Consider the following 22,406-nt stretch of genomic DNA (forward strand, 5'->3'; position numbering starts at 1 on the left):
TATTCAATATCGTTCACCAAAGAAACTCAACATTATATGTGAAATTACACACCCATATAAATATAAATACACATATTTGTAAAGAAAAATTCTGTTTATATCCCTGGGACCTCAATGATCTAAATCAATATGCTGTCTAACAGCAATTTCTGTGATGATGAAAATGTTCTATATTTGTGCTGTACTATATGGTAACCACTATCCACATATGGCTACTGAGCACTTGAAATGTGGCTAGTGTTATTGAGAAACTGAATTTTTAGTTTTTTAGTTAAGATAAATTTAAATAGTCACATGTAGTTAGTGGCTTTCATATTGGATAGTGCAGTTCTAGATCATACAAAAAAATTAAACATGGCTTCAGTTTTGTTTGGAAATAAACAGATGTAAAGCCAAACACCAAGAAACAAAAACTCAGTTGTCTTATAATATTTTACTACAGACTCCGTTTTGCAAACAAGCTTAATTTGACCTTTTTAAGAAATGAAAAACAAAGAGAAGATTTAAGACCTATGCAATATTTTTCAACATACAGTTATATACCTAAGGGAACCTAAAGAATTATAGAATTTTAGACCTGTAGGAGATCTGAGAAACAGGTAGTTTCGGATTTCTGATTTTAAGAAATTGGACTGGGCATTTTGTAAAAATTTTCACTTCTTGTATCAAATCATCACATATATAAGGAAGAAGTTATTTACTACAAAGCCAAATTCAAGAACAAGGAACACATCTCTAAAAGAAATACAGACTGACAGGAGAAGCTATTGCTATAGTGATAATGAAGACAGACACCTGCTACTTTGCCATCCCACAAAGAGGGTTTCATGGATAATGCAAATTTGTGTGGGAAAGTTGTGTGGAAAATTCTTCTTGGTGACAAGCATTTAACCAACAACCACCAATTATCTGAGGAAAGCTAATATTATAAAAGAAATTAGAGATAAAGTAATCTGAAAAGCTCTTAAAATATTTAAATTTTCTCAAGAAAATAATCACATTCTTCAAAAAAGCTATGAAACAAAAAATGGAAATTATGAAACAAGAGTAGGTAACTATGACAAGGAACCAAAGATTTTAAAATAAAAAATCTAATGGCAAAAACAAAAACAAAAACAAAAAAAGAAAGACACAACTGAAGGCCTAACCAGCCAGCTAAATATTAAGTTGAATTCACACAGACAGAAGACAAGAAGATGGAAAATATAAGACAAATATTAAGAGACAGGAAAACTTGATCCAGAAATTCCAAATCCATCTGAGTTCCAGAAACAGCAATCAGAAAGAATGATGAAGAGGGAATAAAGAAATACTGCAGAAAAATGTCTCTAAACTAAGGAAAAGAGAGAGGGATAAGTCTTGGGTTGTAAGGATCTGAAAACATGGGGAGAATTGCAAACTACAACATACCTGCACACTCGGCTATCACATCTCAGAAACTCAAGGGAAGAGTAACATCTAAAAGCTGCCAGAGAGAAGGGAAACAAAGGCAAAAATGAACTATTGGGACTTCATCAAGATAAAAAGCTTCTGCACAGCAAAGGAAACAGTTGACAAAACCAAAAGAAACCCGACAGAATGGGAGAAGATATTTGCAAATGCCATATCAGATAAAGGGCTGGTATTCAAAATCTATAAAGAACTTATCAAACTCAACACCCAAAGAACAAATAACCCAATCAAGAAATGGACAGAAGACAGGAACAGATATTTCTCCAAAGAAGACAGATGGCCAACAGACACATGAAAAAATGCTCCACATCACTCGGCATCAGGGAAATACAAATCAAAACCACAATGAGATACCACCTCACACCAGTCAGAATGGCTAAAATTACAAGTCAGAAAACAACAGATGTTGGCAAGGATGCGGAGAAAGGGGAACCCTCCTACACTGTTGGTGGGAATGCAAGCTGGTACAGCCACTCTGGAAAACAGTATGGAGGTTCCTCAAAAAGTTGAAAATAGAGCTACCCTATGACCCAGAAATTGCACTATTGGGTATTTACCCCAAAGATACAAATGTAGTGATCCGAAGGGGCACCTGCACCCCAATGTTTATAGCAGCAATGTCCACAACAGCCAAACTATGGAAAGAGCCCACATAAAGAAGATGTGGTATATATATATACAATGGAATATTACACAGCCATCAAAAAATGAAATCTTGCCATTTGCAATGACGTAGATGGAACTAGAGGGTATTATACTAAGTGAAATAAGTCAATCAGACAAAGACAATTATCATATGATCTCACTGTATGTGGAATTTAAGAAACAAAACAGAGGATCATAGGGGAAGAGAGGAAAAAATAAAACAAGAGGAAACCAGAGAGGGAGACAAACCATAAGAGACTCTTAATCACAGGAAACAAACTGAGGGTTGCTGGAGGGGAGGGGGGCAGGGATGGGGTAACTGGGTGATGGACATTAAGGAGGGCATGTGATGTAATGAGCACTGGGTATTATATAAGACTAATGAATCACAGGCCTGTACCTCTGAAACCAATAATACATTATATGTTAATTAATTGAATTTAAATTAAAAAATGTCTAAGAAAGAAAGAATAAAAGAATAAAAGCTGCCAGAGAGGAAAGGCAGACTCCCTACAAAGGGATGGGAATGGACATTGGCCATCTCATTAGGAAATCATACAACACACTTGCAGTGGAGGCGAAGCTTAAGAACTTCAAGGTTGCTCGGCTGTCTCACTTGTCTGCAGTGTGGAGACAGTATGGTAACGCTCCACCACCTGCAGAATCTCTGTAGCGATAGTGCCCCTCTCATAACTGGTTTTCATACCGAAATACTTCCTCAAGTATCAGAACACTCACGCCTTCCTCGTGACTCTCCTAACATTAAGTTTCTACTACAAGAAAGGGCATTTGCACACTTGCTCTCTCTCACACGCGCTACACCTACCCTGGCCTTCAGGAAGCGCCGCCTGGCCTGTGTTCTTCCAGTGCTGTTCACAAACTGGCCCCCGGGACGGAAGGCGAGGAGGGACTGGAGAGAGGCAGGCCCTGCAGACCCGAGGCTTGCGGGTTTCGGGAGGAGGGAACTCACCCAGGAAGCTGGTCCCGGCGCTGCAAAACAGTTCACCATCTCACCGCGGGGTCTGAAGCGGCTTAAACGAGGCCGGAAGTGGGTGCTGATGCGCATGCGCCCAGAGGGTCTCAGCACCACGTGCCCGCTCACGGCGGCGCCCTGGAAGATGTCTCCGGAGTGGGGACTGCCGGCAGATTGTCATTGCGAGATCCGGGAGGGGGTGAGGAGCCCCCAGCCCCCAGGAGGAACCCCAGCTTGCAGGGTTTCAGATCCAGGATCAACCAGTCTCATCCCCTCCAGGGCCTCCTCCAACTCTCCAGCCCCCGTGACCTGCTCTTAGCCTTAGGCGCCCCTTGCTCCTCATGCTCCCGGGCTGAGCCAGGGGTCCCCTCAGATGGAGGTGGCTCGATGGGCGGCTACCTGTGTGCACCTGAGGCGGTCACCAGGGCAGCCGTGGAGGTTCACGCGAGAGAAAACCGTATCCAGAGAATGATTCCCAAAGTAAGTGACAGATTTCTTTACTAAGAGTCTCATGATTCAAACCACTGATTGGTTAAGCCCCCTCAGGGGCTGGGAGTCGGATCCCTCAGGGTGTTCACTCCTATCCTCATGGATTTAATGAAGATGCTACATTAGCTGAGTGCTGGGGTGTGAACGCAGTGTCCTGCTCGCAATGGCACAGGTGCCCCTTGTGAGGTAGTTCAAGACCATCCCATGTTGGGATAAGTCTCGGTATCCCATGAGGACAGGCTTGCTGGGTGAGTAACGTCCTCCAGGCCCACGGAGGGGAGGAAGACAGGGGCCAAATGATCCAGAGGTAGAAAACTGAATGTGCCTACCTGGCCTTGAGGAAAGGGAGGTTGACAGCTGCAGGAACTTGATAAGGTTGTGCCTACTATGTATGTTGGCCGGGTTCCACACTTAACTGCTACACTATACCATCCTTTATTTAAAGGATGAACTAATGAGGCCTAGAAAGACAAATAGTTTTTTGAAGTTTACAGAGCTAGTGGAACCTGAGCTGACATTTCAGACATTCCATTGCTCTTTCTGCCACCCTACTTGGGTTGCATTTCACTTAGATTTCATTATACACTATCATTGTTTTCTGATTATTTCTTGTGTCTATATTGTATATCCACAGTAAACTGTGAACTCCTTCAGAGCAAGGACCATTTCTTATAGTTATTCCCACAACATATACCATATGCTCAGGCATAGAGAAGATTCCAGTAGACATTCCTTACCTTGAATGGAATACTTCTCACAATGAGGTTGCCCCATGACCCTGCAGGTATCTCCACTACAGCACTTGTCTTCAGAAAACACCCATCTGTACTCATCTTGCGAGGAGTAACATGCCAGGAGCATCCTACCAGGGAATAATTCTGCCCTCCTTTGGGCCTTTACTGATATCACTGGATTCTAAATAGAAACAACCCTATTTTGAAGGCATTCTTGAGAAATTTCCTTTATCTCTCTTTTTTCCATGCCCAATTCCATCTTTAAAGCAGTACCAAAAAATATAAAGAACGACTGTGGAATCAGCCTCAGAGATTACAAGAATAATAATTCACATATGTCTTGAAAGGTTTAGGTGTAAGACGAACAACATAAGCTCCAGGCATATTTACAGAGTCAAGAAAAGCAATATTATTTTACATAAATATATATTTTATAAAAGAATAAATGGAGGCTCTTAGCAGGTCTCATGCCTGAGGTACATTAGTTTATGCTGCTCATAAGTGGAGGATCAGAGAATGGATTCCCGGTCTTTCTAACTCTCAGACTGGTGATCCTTCCTCTCGTTACAGCTGCTGTACCCTGGAGGGTGAGGGGAAATGCCATCAAAGGTTACCACTAGAACATTCCTTCAGATATATATGAAGGCTAAACCAGATGGACTCCAGGAAGTTTGCAACAGGTAAGGCATCTTGAGGAGTTAAAAATAAATTCTCCTGATCCTTCTTTAGAAAGTTAGAGGAAGAGATCATATCATAGCCAGGTGCAAGTTCAATAAAATCTTCCACCAGCTAAGGAAGATGATCAAGAAATTCAGCTCTGACCCAGCTCACGGGCAATTGCAGCCATTCTCAAAAAGATCCTGTCTTCCCAAAATAAATGTCTGCTCCACTTGAGTTAAAATTAGACACACATTAATTCTGGCTGTTGACACGAAGCCTCTGGCAAGCTGGGTGGAATCCAGAATACTCTACAGAAATGACCAGGCTCTGTAGACATCAACCAAAGCACCCAGCTAAAGGATTAAATTATCTCACTATTTCTCCATCACCAGTACCCTCTGTGCCTCCTCATAACCAGCCATGTTCCGGCAAGTGCCAGTCCATGAGCAAAAACTGCCTCTCTCTTTGTGGCTGAAGTTCCAAATGGAATGGCACACATATAGATGGTTTTATTTTTAATAATAATGTCAGTCCCTTGCCCAGACATTATACTCTTTGCTATATAATTTATCCATTCTTTGGGCAAATATTTATTGATCATCTCCATTGTGCTAAGTGTCAGGACATAAGACAAGGTCCCTGCCCTCAGTGGCCTCATGAGTAAGGTATGGAAATTATTATTGTTTTATATCCTTCCTTTAATGAATAAGGAAATAGACACAGGGATGTTAAGTGACTTCCCAACATTACTGTTGGAGGAGGAAAAAGTCCAGCTTTTTCAGTGTCTCAGAGATAGGACTTCCCTTTTTTCCTCATTCCGTTCAAAACAGACAAACTTCATGGCAGCTTTCAGTACTGCCTTATTCATGCTGTTTTTATAGTTTTCCCCAAAAGATATTAAAGATACGTGAATACATGTAAGGACATTTATTTTAGGACTTGCGAAAATAATTTTTTGTGTGTATAAGGAAAGGAAGAAATATAACTTAACCAAAACTCAATCTCAAACTTTTTTTTTTTTTTATCTGCATGGGCTATTTGGATTTAAAAAAATACCTGCTGAGACAACTGTTTTAGTTTTGTGTTTGTTTACTACATGGTTACTCCTGGTTCCAGGTCTGCATTCTTGCAACAAATATTCCTAGAAAAGTTTTCTACTTAGCTCACTTGTTCAAGGGACTTAATTTCTTTTCTGTAGAACAAAGTCTTCCTATGGGATGGAGTTCAAACCCTTTAGGACTACCCAGGCCCAATATTCCTATGAATTCAATTCATTACACATTAATTGAGAATTTAGACTTGGGATACAACAGTGTAAAATTCTGAGCCCTTGTACCCAAGGAACTCCTTGTCTGGCAGTGGAGAACAGTAAGAAAATGATCAGAATGTATGGGGAAATTCCCTTGTAGGAGCCCATAGCAGGCAGAGACAGCTCCTTAGAGAAGTGATTGACTCAGTTTGAAGATGTGTGGTCAAGAAAAGCCTCTTAGAGGAGAAGATGCTTGAACTTCTCTCCAGCAAGAGTCCTCTTTTTCAGCCAGGCCAGTCTTCTCACTATTGTCTGTGCCAGCCATGTACATTTCTGCCTCCTACTGTGGATTAATTCAATGACTTCTACTGATCAAGCATTTACTATGTCCTAGACACTATGTTAAGGATACAAAGTCTTAACCACACTAGCTCTCAAAGAACTTAGAGTTATTGGGCAAATTTATTTCCTGTATCTGCCATGCATTTCCTCAGTACATTTAGAAGACTTCAAATATGTACAAGATAGTGATTTCCAATATCATCATTTCCTTTGTCCAGATGTCCATCTTCAGGGACACATCTTCTGTGAATTCATTCTATAATCTCCCAAGACTCAGAAACACTCCTTCATGCTTGGGACTCCCATTATATACTTTTTGTTCCCCTATGGCGTTACATATACAGATTGTGCTTTCCTACAGTATCATTGGTCAATGCTGAAGGGACCCATAAGAAAAGTTTCCAAGGACTATGTGCTGTTTCACTGCCCAAATGCTTTTTTGTTTTGTTTTGTTTTGTAAAAGTGCTGTTTGTTCTTTTAGTGAGGGTCTTCTTTATGATGCTCCATGAAAGACATTCCTAGCTGGTGTTAGTATTAGGAGAGTTCTGGGTCTCCCTAACAGTTCATCTAATTTTATCTGGCAAGACACTATGTAATTTGTGTAATTCATCAGATTTTCCAGATTTTGCGGGGTGTTTGGCTCCATTTACTTCCTTCTTTCTTACTTCTCACCTAATTTCTCTCTTTTTATTTTAATTAATTAATTAATTAATTTGCCATTTTGCTGAATTTTGCATATCTTGGTAAGCTGCCTTAAGTCCCTTCTAGATTGAACAATCCCTTCTGATTAAATAAAAATCAGATTTACACTGCTCTTTTACCATCTAAGCCTGTAGCACAAGGTTAGCATGGGGCTAGGGTTACATTACAGCTTTCCAGGATAAATTTCTTGACAAATATTTGGCTGTTTTGCTGCTGTATGAGTAGGCAGAGTCCCCTGAAGGAACACAGGAGAAAATCTCTTCTTTTGTTTCATGATTTTAACAAATTGAAACAAAGCCAAGATGTGAATTTCAAAGACAAATCCTGGTGTCCTCAAGTCTAAGCAACAAAAATATAATTTCAGGTCTTAAAGTTCTCATCTACTAGAAGGTAGGAAATGGAGAAAGCTGACCCTTATTTATGTTCCTGGTTTGCCAACCTGTAATGATATTCCTTTCCTTAAATTTTATTGATTTTGATAAACTCTGAACTCCGTCTTGCTTTAGGGAGAGCTATAGAGGTATAGATTTTTATGTCAAAAAAAATTTGTAAGATCAACATTTGTTCTTTGAGAAGGCCTATGGAGAATATGAAGAGTAGGCTTATTGAAAAAAGGCTTCAGTAACCAGCATGCAGAAAAGCCCAGAAAACCACTGACTGGTTCTGGGAAGCTGGACTCAGGCCAAGTCTCAGTGACCTTTTTCTGTAGGATGCATTCCAGCCAATTGAAACTCCCAGCCTAGTCCCCAAACAAAGTGGTGATGCTGTCCCTGCCTAGGTTTCTACCTTCCGATTCTTAGACCACCTGGCAAGTTGTTGATCCAGCAGCCAGCTATCTCCTATCCGTAGCCTGCATCACAGGAATTGGTCTTCTGGGCCAGCTATGACCTGGCTGTGTAAGAGAGATGGTTAATATCAGAGATTGGAGGGTCCCTTGGGAGAGACCCTTTTTGTCTCCCTGTCTTCCACGGACTGTCTTCTTTAATTATCTTCTGTGAGGGTATGCTATTTTATCATAAAGGATTTATTCTTTGGTTTCAACTGTTACCATATTTCTATGTCTCCATGTGTCAGTATGAATGAGCCTTTCTGGAGTGTTTCATCCTGACAGCTCACCTTCCTAAAACTGGGGGATAATTGCCTCGTTATCAAGGAGAACCAGGGAAAAGAGGGGAAATGAATGAAAGACAGAAAGGAGAGAGAATCAGTCTAATCCCAAGTCAATAAACATGTATGGGATACATACCACTTTTAAATCCCCAGGGTGATGAAAGAAACCTTAAACTATGCAAAAATTGACTTAAAGTAATGAATTTACTTAAAAACATCCAGCAAAATACATACGAACTTTTTCTAGAGGAAGATATCTCATCCCACAACTTGGGGAGCCACTACAAATAAATTTTCAAGGAAAATGACCAGCCCACAGTCAATATAAACAGGGACACAAACAAATGAATGTGTTCACAAACTGGCAGAAACAATAGACAACAAAAATATAGTCACAAAGATTCCATGTTTTATAAATATTGCACAAATACTACCATATAACTGTGTTTACTATATCTATGTCTAAAAATATTAAAATTTCTTGAAAATATTTTCAGGGAACAGGAGACCATAAAAAGGTTAGCAAACTAGACAACAATAAAAACAAATAGCTGGCATCTGTGTAGAATGTAGAAAGCTCAAAAAAAATCATTCTCACCTTTAGAATAAGAAAGAGCTGAATAATCTATGAAAATATAATTTTTCTTAAAGCCATCAGCTAAGTTTTCAGAGCTAGCAACTGACTAGCCTGAAACCTATAGAAAGGGAAAGTATTCAGGAAGAGACAGGGCACCAGCATTTGCTGATCATCTGGGGCAGGTGCTGAGCATCATACAAACCGGTAGGAAGTACTCAGCTAAAATCTGTAACAATTGCAAAAGGCTAAGTATGGCATAGCATGAGAATATGGAAACACTGGAAGCCACAGACACAAAGGAAATGAGTACCTGCTTTCAGGCTTTTTTCCACAGACCACAGTGGATACTCACAAGAGAGATGGGGGAAGGTGAGAGAGTAGAGGAAGCCCTCTATGTGATGCAGGCCTGGAAGAGGGAAAAACAGCAACTGCAGGGAAGGCAAAAAGTCCCACCTGTGTTTGGTTCCTGTGTCTTTCCTACAGAACAAAAGGCTTAAGCTGCTAGGAGAATAGCATAAAACCCTGTAACCCTCAAGATACAAGTGAACACATCTCACAGCTAGGGGAAGAGAATAGGAAAAACTATCTCTGGGGAAGAGAGGGGGACAAGAAAACATCTGTTTCCAGAACACTAGAGATCCCCCACCATTGAGAGAGAGAGGCAGAGTCATGGAGAAGACCCCACATATAAGACCCAGGGACAAAGCCTCTGCCTAAGACTAAGGCTGATCCAGGACAACAGAAAATGCCTACCTGTTCCCCCTGCCTTCCAACCAGGCTAGCAGATATTGAGTAACATATAATAGTTTATGGGGGGGGGGGGCCAGAACATCCAGAGTGAGCCTCTGTGAGTCTCAGGCACAAAGAGAAGACCCAATGCTAACAGTGAATCAGACATTGAGAAAATAAGTCTGACAAATCCAGTTCCTCTCCCGTGCATAAGGTAATAAACAAATCCACAGTTAAAGTTAGAGAGTTTAATACTTCTCTCTCAGTAATAACTAGAACAAGCAGATGGAAAATCAATAAGGATATAGAAGACCTGAACTAGAACATTATCAACCAACTTGATCTAATTGATATTTATAGGATACTTGACCCAACAATGGCATATCTCTATCTATTAAAGAAATTGAATTTGTTGTTTAAAAACTGTCAAACAGGGGCGCCTGGGTGGCTCAGTCGTTAAGCGTCTGCCTTCGGCTCAGGTCATGATCCCAGGGTCCTGGGATCGAGCCCCGCATCGGGCTTCCTGCTCCGTGGGAGGCCTGCTTCTCCCTCTCCCACGCCCCCTGCTTGTGTTCCCTCTCTCACTGTGTCTCTCTCTGTCAAATAAATAAATAAAATCTTTAAAAAAAAACAAAACTGTCAAACAAAGGAAACCCCTGGCTTGTATTCCTTCACTGACAAAAACTTCTTAAGTGACATCAAAAAGATGATTTGCTTTATTTCGGGCCAGAAGGAAAATTATCCCTGATGGAAGGAATGGGATGCAAGAAAAGAGTGCTGAATACAGAGGGGATCATATAGGAGTAAATCTAAACAAACTTCATAATACAATTAACATGTATACTTGGAGGGAAAACTGGCTAAAATTAAGATGCTGGACAACAATGGAACAATGAAATATTAGTTGAGGAAGCTGATCATATTTAAAATATTCTGAGACCCTTGTATTGTTTAGGAAGTAGGTAAAAGTTTTAGTATCAGACTTTGTTACAAATGCATGTTCAAATAATCACTGTAAGCACACATATACATTCACACACATGTACACACACCAAAAACATAGTTTATAAATATAATGAAAAAAATGACATAATAAAGGGAAAAAAAGGGGAAAAATCAAAAACAGAAAGCAAGAAAGGAGGAAAAACTGAAGAAAAAACAAGACGAATAGAAGCCCATGATCAGATGATATAAATAAGTCCAAACTTATCGGTAATCACAATAATTTTAGGTGCACGAAACTCTCAAATTATAAGACAAGGATTGTCAGACAGGATTTTTTTTAATAAACACTAAATTTAGTTATTGACTGTTTTCAAAAGATATACCTTAGTAAAGGTATAGGAAGTTTGAAAGATGATATAAAGGGCAAAAAGGGGACGTCTCCAGCAGTTACTAACCAAAAGAAAGCTGGTGTAGCTATACTGATAATAAACACAATAGACTTCAAGACAATCAACATTATTAGAAACAAGGTTGGTCACAATTCAATGATAAAAGATTCAAAAATATTCAATTCACCAGGAAGCTATATAAAGATTCTAAATTCATACATGTTCACCAAAATAGCCTAAAAAGATATTAAAGCAAATATTTTACAATTCTGGAGAAATTGACAGGAACATCATTAGAGGTGTGGGAAATTTCAACACATTTCTCTCCATAATAATAAAACATGATAAAATATTAAGGAGGGGCGCCTGGGTATCTCAGTTGGTTGAGTGTTCGACTCTTGGTTTCAGCTCAGGTCATGATTGTGTGGTCATGGGATCAAGTTGCATGTCAGGCTCTGAGCTGAGTGCAGAGTCTGCTTCAGATTCTCTCTCACTCTGCCCCTCCCCCTGCTTGCACTCCTGTGTGCATTCTCTCTCTCTCTCTCTCAAATAAATAAATAAATATTAGTAAAGATATTGATATTGCACAGTTAATTCCTTTGGTCTAATGGATACATATTGAAAATCATACTTTACAGTTGGAGGCCACACATTCTTTGTACATGTTTTGGTTTTCTTTTTCCAGATTTATTGAGATACAATTGACATGTAACACTGTAAATTTAAGGTGTACAGCGTGGTAATTTTATATATGTATATATATATATGATTGATATATATCAAAATGTTTACCACAATAAGGTTAGTTAACACATCCCTCACCTCACATAATTGACATTTTGTTATTGTTGCTATTATGGTGAGAACATAGCACCTTTCAAGTATATAATTCAATATTAACTACAGTCCCCATGCTGTACATTAGAACCTCCTAGAACTTATTCATCTTATAACTGAAAGTATATACCCTCTGACCAATATTTCCCCATTTCCCCAACCCCTTAGCCCCTGGCAACAACCATTCTATTCTCTGTTCCTATGAGTCCAACGTTTTTAGATTCCACATACAAGTGAGATCATACAGTATTTTCTTTCTCTGACTTATTTCATTAGCATAATGCCCTCAAGTTCCATCCATGTCTCATAAATAGAAGGATTTCAGTCTTTTTATGACTGAATAATATTCCATTGTCTCTATATACCACATTTTCTTTATCTTCACCCATCAGTGGGCACTTAGATGGTTTTCATATCTTGACTATTGTAAATAATTCTCCAGTGAACATGGGAATGCAGGTATCTTTTCAAGATAGTGATTTCATCAAGAAAATATGGCACCAAATGGCAGATGGCAGCTTACTCTAGTGTCCTAGTATTAACATTTTTAGCCTGTCATACCTTAGCATGCCATTGGCACTTGCACTCTTCTTTCTAAACCCCCACTTTCCTTGTGCCAGCTCTGAAGTCCAGCTTCATATATCAAAAGCTCTAAAGCCTCCTGGGCACCTGTTTCTGTCTTTGCCCTTTTGACTGTCTCTGTCTCTAAATGCTGAGGCTGATGATTCACTCTGCTGTTTTATCCTGTAACTCATAGGGATGCCATTTCTGCTGTCCTAATGCTTACACATTACCTGATGTCCTCCCTGCGAGCCAAGCCTTTCCCCCCACATACTCTCAACTTTGGTTTCCTGCCTGTGTATCTTCCTCCATATCTCGCCAGCATTTTTGAACATGACTTTGTTGGTCCTTTCTGGCTCACATCACCGTTATACCACAGTAACCCAGTCCTGACAATTTGAATCCTAAACCACAAGAATAAGGAGACCAACAAAGATTAGGGGAAGAACAGCATCCCCAACAACTTTTAATTATGATGAGATTATAGAAAAGTATAACATGGGCGGACAGTAATTTTGCCATTCAATTTTGCCAGGCGACCTTTGCAACAGGCAGTGAAGCATGTTTTATATTTATAATTGGTATGTGCTGTTGGGGTGGGCGGTTGCGTTCCCACCGTACATCACAGTGTAAGTTGCTGACATGCCCTTCCCTCTGGCTTCTCTGGACTAGAAGGAACCCATTTATTATTATTATTATTATTGATATTGTTTCTGTCTGCCTTTGCTTTTAACTTTTTCATTGGCATTAATTAAAGGGTCCTTGGGCTTGCAAAGCAGGCAGACATCCAGTCAAAAGGAAGGTTTTATGCAGGCCCCGTCTCTCTGACAGCACAAAAGCAGGAGTTCAAATGAGGAAACATCACACATCATCATTTTAATTTGTAAGGACATAGGATGCTTTGTAATTGGACAACTTCTGATGACAGGGAAGTCACTTGAAGACTGATCAGGACTGGTGGCAGAATGGGGTTCTCAGGCCAGATCAGGACGCTCATCTGCCATAGTCAATGCAGCCGGCAATATAACTAGCAGAGAAAGTAAGGTCTTCAAGGTCAGATGAGCAGAGGCTAGGATGTGGGCAGGTTCCTGTGCTTCAGGGAAATGAAAGAGTGAGAATAAGACCCTAGCAACCAGAGGAGAGGAAGGGTTCTTAAAAGGGTACATGAAAATTAAGAAATCAGACTAAATACTCAGAAAATAGGCCAGAATGTATAAGCGGTGTTATCATTCATAAGAGACACGTTAGGGTCTTGAAGTAGTAGAAAGAATATTTTTCTAGGAGTGAGTTCACCAGGGTTCTAATCCACATTTCATGTATTCCTAATTGTGTATCATGGAGCAGTCCATTTCTTCCCACCTTTGGGTTGCAATTTCTTCATGTGTGGAATTAAGAGGTCATACCACACAGTTTCTTAGCTCTCCCGACCCTCTCACATCCTACTACGCTAGTCTACTGACTCTCAAAACAGTTCTAGAATCTCTCTCTTTTCATTGCCTTTAGAGCTGATTTGCATCCACGGCCATATGCATGCACACACATACACAAGCACACATGTGCACACAGATATACACCACAGATGAGGCAATCATTTCAGGGATATATCTTGTGAATTTATAACCCAAACGGTGTATTTAAGTCTGACTGTTCACCTTATTTCTATTTTGGCTTCAATTGGCTTTTAATTTTCTTTAAAAAGTTAAATCAGATATGGAATAAGTAGCTTCTATTGAAATACTATATGCCAACATTCTTTTTTTAAATTTTTTTTTTTAAAGATTTTATTTATTTATCTGAGAGAGAGGATGAGAGGAGAGAGAGAGCACATGAGAGGGGGGAGGGTCAGAGGGAGAAGCAGACTCCCCGCCGAGCAGGGAGCCCGATGCGGGACTCGATCCCGGGACTCCAGGATCATGACCCGAGCCGAAGGCAGTCGCTCAACCAACTGAGCCACCCAGGCGCCCCTATATGCCAACATTCTGCCGGGAAGATTCATTTGTGTCCTCTTTGATCATTCTTACATTACTGAAGATATATAAGACCAACAATACTATTCCCATTTAATAGTGGAGGAAAACAAGGCACAATAATCTGCCAAAATCAGATAACTGCAAGAGGTAAGCCTATTTTAAATAATACTTTCTAGTTACAAATTAAAGGATAAAGAATTGATCATGGATATTTATCAGAATATTAGCAATATTTTCATCCCCATCTGATATTCTGTCTCCAGCATGACATTCTCCCTGTCTACTCCAATCTCTCCCTCCTCAGAAGTGATTATTCCACTCCTGGGAATTTCAGAGAGTCTTCTACTGTCTCATCAGGTGCATGATTCTTATTTAAATGTGAGCTCTTTGACAGCAGAAACAATGTCTTACTTTGTCCTGGAGCCTTTAGTGCAAATCATAAGACCAAGAAAATAGTAAGTATCCAATAAAAGAAGAAATAAATAACCATAACGATTTGAGTGGCCTAGTTGAATTCACAGGTATATAACCTAAAAGTCTATTTTTCCCATGTGTTCTTAGCATCTTTCTGTTAAAGATGTAAGAGAAGGTAGAAATCCCAATATATTCATTGCAGATACTTGAGGGAAGGTATGAAAGGCGAAGATTCTGACTGCCTCTTTCTCTCCATTAATGGGGTGGTGAAGGACAGAGCACAACATACTGTACTTAATGCAGATTCTGCTCAGTGAAACAATGATTACAATCAATTTGACTACTAATGTGACTTATCTTGTAAATTGCTGGGTCATTAACTTCAACAACATCAATGTGCTGTCACTATCCAATTCCACCAAATTAGTGTCCGAGGTAATAGGAGAACGAATGTATTAGTGCGTTATTGGTGGCTAATAGAGACAGCAAGTCTTTAATGTGCTACAGAGAGCAGCTGAGGCACCAGAGACCGAGACAAGAAGACCAGGGGAATTGGATGAAGAGTCAGGATCCACAACACGGTGGCGCATTAGGGCTGCTGCAGGCACTTGGTGCCTTGGAAGGTAGAAGAACTCAACCTGTGGCAGGGAAAATGTACATTCATTGACAGTTGGGGCAAAAGTAACAAAAGCGTAGCATTCGGATTATCAAAGGACAATGGGCCTATCTTAAGGTCAAGTGCTTGAAGCAGGACCTTTTGCTGCCAGCCCTGAAATCACAAATGCAAAGGAGCACTTACTCTGCACAGACATGAGGACAGTCCTCATAACCTGACTCTAACCTTGGATCAATCTCAAGACCTATCCTAGAAATCACTTAGCAAATTGCATTCATATTCAATTTAAAAATTCCTTTGATTTCTAGGGAAAAAATCTGAAATATTTATGTCCTTGTTCTAAAGATACCCTTTATACTCTCCCTTCCCCTCCTTTCTAGTTGAGAAGCTGCTATACCCATAGCCCCACGGGAGCAGCGCTCAGACCACATGACCCCTCCCTTGTCACAGTTCACTGAACAAGAGATGAATACCTGAATGAGGTGGGTCAGGCATATTCAGTCTCTCAGAAGAATGGAGATGGAGCCAGTCAGGGAGTGTTAGGCACTAAACTGTAACTCTTCTGAGTTGGAGTTGGTGCCAGGATACCAAAGCCACATTCCAGCCAACATTATGGGGGAGCAGAATCTAAGGACTTGAGGAAGATATTCTAATGCAGAAAGAAGAATGGAAGACTTAAGTGTGGAGAAAAGCTGTCCTAGAGAGATGGAGAAAGAATGGCTGCCTGTCAGCTTTCCAGGTCCTGGGCATAAAACCCACTGCATATCTGACAATTGGGTTTTATGGACGTTTCCTGTATCTTTTCGCTAAACTGCCATTAGTAGGTTTCTGCTTCATGCACTCAAAAAACCCCTAAGATACTCTAGTTTCTTCATGATTGTCAACAAACATTTATTGATCACTTGCTGTACGTAGCACACTAAACCCTGCCAGAGACACTCAAAACCGAAAGAAGAGGTTCTTTCTTCTCAGGGAGTTATAACTGAGTTGGAAAGATTTGTCTAAGTATTGGATAGAGTTGCATCTTTCTTTGTTGAAAGTGGGACTTGTAGGAGCCCAGGGTCTGCAATCTGTATAGTCCTTCATGACTGGGAGCCAAGGTGGGAAATGTAGAGTACCTGAGAGGCACCCTGTGTAGAGTTGGGGTTGAACAATTCGATAACCATTGTCGCCACCACTACCATGGCCTGTCATTGACTGTGGACCCCTACGAATGTGGCTCTGGGCTTCTGTACTCTTCATGGCTATCCCATAAGGTAGTGCTATGAGTATACCTGTTTTAAAGGGCGGAAGCACGGCACAGCTAACAAGCAACAGAACTTGAAGTTAGAACCAGCTACTCTATCTCCAGATCCTGCTGTGAGTCATTTTTCCCATCTCCCTGTTCCATCTCTGCCTCTCTCTTCAGAGGCCATGTCTCTGTCCTCTTTTCAGGTGACCCTTATCTTCCAAATTAAACTGTAATCATCGAAGTGCCTTATACCAGTAATCTAACTCTAAAGAGAAATATAAGTCATCATTTATCCACTCCCACCCGCCACACCAACACCCCCTCCCCTGCCCCTGCCCCAGTGGGACTTGCAGAATGTCTGATTTCTACATCTGAAAGGAAAAGCATTATCCCTTTTCTGTGGAAGTTTAGGCATCTAAAGGGGCAGGGGGGAGTGGGTAAAAGATAACATCTTTATGACAACCCTGAAACCCCACCTTACAGGCCTGCAAATGAAGATTGCTCTAACTTTACATATGGAATGAAACTCCAGGAATGACTTTAGAATTTTCCTGATTCATATATATTCATATGAAGCGATTTCTTTTATTATGGTATTGGTCAGAGAGGAATCTTTGTGGATACCACTTAGGTTTCAGTTAGTTTATTTTAGAATGTGCTGTATTATATTCCCTTCCCTAAAGAAAAGATGCATTAATGAGGTGCCTGGGTGCCTCAGTTGCTTAAGCATCTGACTCTTGATCTCAGCTCAGGTCTTGATCTCAGAGCCCTGCGTTGAAAAAAAGAAAAGAAAAGAAAAGGTGCATGAATATGTTGAGATTGGACATACGGCAGATATCACGCAATATAATCAATGTGTATTTTCCAAGAACAATTCTATCTTGCCATGAACCATACTACACAAGGTAATAGGAAGTTGTGAAGCTAGCCATCACAGAGCCTATCACTTAGCAAGGGTAACAGGTGTTTCCATAATATGTATTACAGCTTTGAGCTTACATTTAATAATGAATAGATTTTCCACATCCTAGCAAAGAATTACCAACATAGAGGCTACTACCAGGTGACAGACATCATTGAGCATTGATACTTGGCACAATGGGTTGGACATGTCAAAATTACAACACATGCACAAAGTTTTAAAAAAACTTTTTATTTTGAAATAACTAGATTCACAGGAATCTGCAAAGATATGTGCAGGGAAGTCCAGTACACCATTCTCTCATGCTCCCCCAGTGTTAACGTCTTATACAACACTATTTTATTAAAACCAGGAATTTGACATTAGCATAATCCATTGAGTTTATTAAAATTTTACCAATTATATATACACTCATTAATGTGGGTGTGTGTGTAAAGTTCTATGAAATATCACATTGTAGCCTTATGTAACCACCACCACAATCAATATACTCAACTGTACCATTAAGAAAAGATTTCTCTTGGGGCGCCTGGGTGGCTCAGTCGTTAAGCGTCTGCCTTCGGCTCAGGTCATGATTCCAGGTCCTGGGATCGAGCCCCACATCGGGCTCCCTGCTCGGCGGGAAGCCTGCTTCTCCCTCTCCCACTCCCCCTGCTTGTATTCCCTCTCTCGCTGTGTCTCTCTCCGTCAAATAAATAAATAAAATCTTTAAAAAAAAAAAAAAGAAAAGATTTCTCTTGTTCTGTCCCTTTATAGCCACATTTTCCATGCCCTCCTCAACACCCCTAATCTCTGGACACCACTAATCTGTTCTCCATCTCTATCATTATGTTTTTTCGTGAATGTTACATAACTGGAATCACCTTATACATCCTTTTGAGATTGGTTTTTTTTTATTCAGCATAATTTCCTTAAGGTTCATCCACATTTTGTGTATACCAGTAGTTTGTTCCTTTTTATTGCTGAATAATGTTCCATGGTATGGATTACCACAGTTTATTTAACCATATGCCCATTAAAGGACGCAGGGTTAGTTTCCAGTTAGGAGGTATCTCAAATGAAGTTGCTCTGAATATTTGTGTAATGTTCTGGCATGAAAATAAGTCTTTATTTCTCTGGAATAAATACTCAAGACTGAAATTTCTGGGTTGGATATTAAGTAGATTTTCAGTTTTGAAAGAAACTGTTTTTTAGAGTAGCTGTGTCATTTCACACCCCCACCGGCAATTTTGAATGATCCCGTTTCTCCGAATCCTTGCCACCATTTTTCCTCACCATTATTTTTCATGTTAGCCATTCTGATAGGAGTGTAGTGATATTTCACTGTGGCTGAAATTTGCATTTCTCTAATAGCTAATGATGTTGAACATCTTTTCATGTGTTTATTTGCCATCTGTGTATCCTCTTCGGTGAAATGTCTGTGCATGTTTTTGCCCATTTTCTAGTTGGATTTTTTTAATGTTGAGTTTTGAGACACACAAAGCCTTTTCATATAACAAGCATTACTTCAAGCCTCCTATTTGGAAGACAATTTTTATTTTTTTATATTTTTTTACATTCTAGGCAAGATTTAATCTTGACCTGGTTATTCGGCCAAAAGTGATGCACAGTAACAGGAACTTCATTGCTTTCTTTTGCATTCATTTAGCATATACCTAATAAATACTCTGCTTACTTTTATGAATTAATAAATCATCATGTATTCCAAATTATATTTTAAATCTCTAACTAATTAGTATACTCCTATATGTTCTACCCCATTCTCCTTCTCCAGCTTCAACTTTCACTACTCTGCCCATCGAATCCTATGTATAATCAGCCCCAACTTCCAGATCTTCCTCAAATACTTCTTGACTCTGTGCCTTTGTACAAGCTGTTTCCTCAGACTGGAATATCCTTTGCCTTCTTCTTCATGTAGAAAACTCTTACTCAAGCCTCAAAATCCAGTTCTAATACCATTACCTCCATGAAACTATTTCTAACTTCCCCAGCAAGTTAAATACTTCTTTTATGCCCCCACTCCATTGTGCTTCATTCTCAAGTACCTACTATCCTAGGAATTCTCCCAACTTTTCAAATAATTAATTCTTCACATTAACTTATGTTTTCCTTCTCCTCTACAAGAGCAGACAGGGCATGTTGAATATGTGAGGCTGGCACTCAGCTACCTAGTGTACTCACGCACTTCAGTTCCGACCAACATTCGAATGACACACTTCCCAAGAACCGACCATGTTCCTTCCCAAATTTTTTATGACAGTCAAACTTTTCATTGTAATTATGTAATTCAATCATATATTATTTAGACTGATGAAATAACGGTGTGGAATAAAAGGAGGTATTGTTTCTGTGAAAATCAAGTTAATTGGTTTAGAAAGACTTGATAAAAGCAAGTCAAATTAGGGATGGGTGAAAATTATAACAGTCGGAGCAAAAACATAAAATTCCAGAGGTGTTCAAAACTCAGATTGCTTTGATGTATTTTTAACTTTTCACTTCTTTAAAACAAAAGAAAAATAAAATTGGAAACTGTATATGGATGTGATTTATGTAAGGAAGAGCATGTGAAACTCCAGTTAATGAACCCATTAAAAAAAATCCTTGGACTTACATTAAAACTAGTTAATTATCATTTTAAGCAAAATGGATAGCATTTATAGCATTAGAATTTTTTTACAGTTCTTGTCTTTAACTTTCTGAACATACAAAATATAGGTTTGAATTACATTAGCTGAGAAGGCTTTTATTATGTTTTCTATTGAAACTTACCATTCAAAAAACCTTTTTGTTTACATGCTTTCTCACTAGATTGAGAGCTTCTTAATGTCAGGAACCTGGCATTTTGCCTGACACATCATGAGTACTCAATAAATTATTGTTGAATGAATGAAATCTGTAAAGCAAATTTATAAAAATCAAAAGGAAATTGTATCTTATGATCTTCATGCAATTATTTAATCCAATTCATTTAAAGAAGTTATCAGTCTCAAATATCAATAGTCAGTTTAGAGGAGTTCATTCTCTCTCCCTACACAACTACACATGCCCAGCAGAATTTGGACCTCTTTAATGGTGTTGGTTAGTCTGTCTATCTATCTATCTATCTATCTATCTATATCTATGCATACGCACACACACACACACACATATATATGTATGTATGTATGCCTGTGTGTGCATGCATGGATATAAAATATGGTCCTATAAAATTAACTAAATCTCATTGTAATAAAAAAAAATCAGTCTTTCAGCATGGAGATGTTCTAGTTACCCAGCATGGAGATGTTCTCATGGAGAGTTTCTGTAATATGGTCATGATACAGCCTACCATAAACTAGGTATCTAAAATGGAACATTTAAAAAGACAAGGCCAAATTTAACCCTATGAAATTCATGCAGAGTACAGTATATTACTCATAAATCAAGTTTTTAATCTAGACATTTTCTCTGCGCAGCATCCACAATATCCATGTGAAATCCAACATGCTAGGTAAGGTGCTTTGCATCAGCTTTTGCCAAGTGTCTGAGAGAGCTTCAAGCTCAGAGGGATACTCTTAGCACCATTCTTGGTCCAGTTAGCACAGAATGGACAATTGAGATGACTGTTCTTACCTCTATGTCTGCGATTAAGTGATTTGACTGGTCAATTATTTTTAGGGCCTCATCCAGCAAATATAAAAAGAAAAGAATAAATCAGCTTCTGTATTGTAGATTACCTTTGGCTTCACTCCTTTCCCTACTTTCTCACTTTGGAGAAGAGGTGACACAGTCCATCTTGGTGCAAGTGTCAACCATCTTGTCTCTCAACTGGAAAGCTAGAAGTGACAGCTTGGTATATTAAGAGGTCTCTGCCTGAATAAATTGATGTCAAGTTTTATTACACACAGACCAAGCTAGGAGGCACAAGACAACCACTCAACAACTATAGACTGAACAAACAAATGGTATACAGCAGTATTGCCATTTCTTGAAATAAAGATAGAGGCAGGCAAGGTCTATGTTCTCTAGAATGTTAAAGTCCACCAAAGAAGACATACGTACACACAAATGAAGATATATGGTAGGGTCTTTATGGTGTTGAAAGAAAGCACTTTCTTGTCCTTATCGGCTGGAGCATGGCTGAGGTTCTCCAAAGAAATGTCTCCTGGAAGCACCAGGACTTGTGAAGATTTAAAGAAACAGAGAACTGGAATGGAGTAAGCAGCCTCAGGGAAGTGGCTCACACTCATAACTTAGTTTAAAAGAGAGAGAAATGAGATAGGGAAAGATTTTTAAGTAAAAACCATTCCCTATAAGTAAAACAAACAAAAAGATATAAATCAATACCACCAGCATTTTAAATACTTATGTGAGCAACTCTGTGCTAGATTTTAGAAGAGTACTTTTGAAACTAACAGTTGCAACCCAATAGAGAATTGTAAGATCACCATTTAAAAAAAAATAGAATAGGGGCGCCTGGGTGGCTCAGATGGTTAAGCGTCTGCCTTCAGCTCAGGTCATGATCCTGGGGTCCTGGGATCGAGTCCCACATCGGGCTCCCTGCTCCTTGGGAGCCTGCTTCTCCCTCTGCCTCTCTCTCTCTCTCTCTATCTCTCATGAATAAATAAATAAAATCTTTAAAAAAAATAGAATAGAAAATATAAGAATACCCCACATATAGTAAAGGTAGATATATATGTTTCAGTTACGGGTGTGGGGGGTATTGAGTCACAGTGTAATAGTCAGTGTATTACTGTGCATAGCAGCAGAAGAAATTTAAAGTATTGTTCTAGAAAGTTCTTTCCAAACTTGGCTAACAATCAAAACCATGTAGGAGCAGTAAAAAAACATACAAGTTTCCAGGTCCTATCCTAAAAGGA

The sequence above is a fragment of the Phoca vitulina genome, unplaced genomic scaffold (genome assembly GCF_004348235.1).
Source record: "Phoca vitulina isolate PV1807 unplaced genomic scaffold, GSC_HSeal_1.0 scaffold137, whole genome shotgun sequence".
NCBI lineage: Eukaryota > Metazoa > Chordata > Mammalia > Carnivora > Phocidae > Phoca > Phoca vitulina.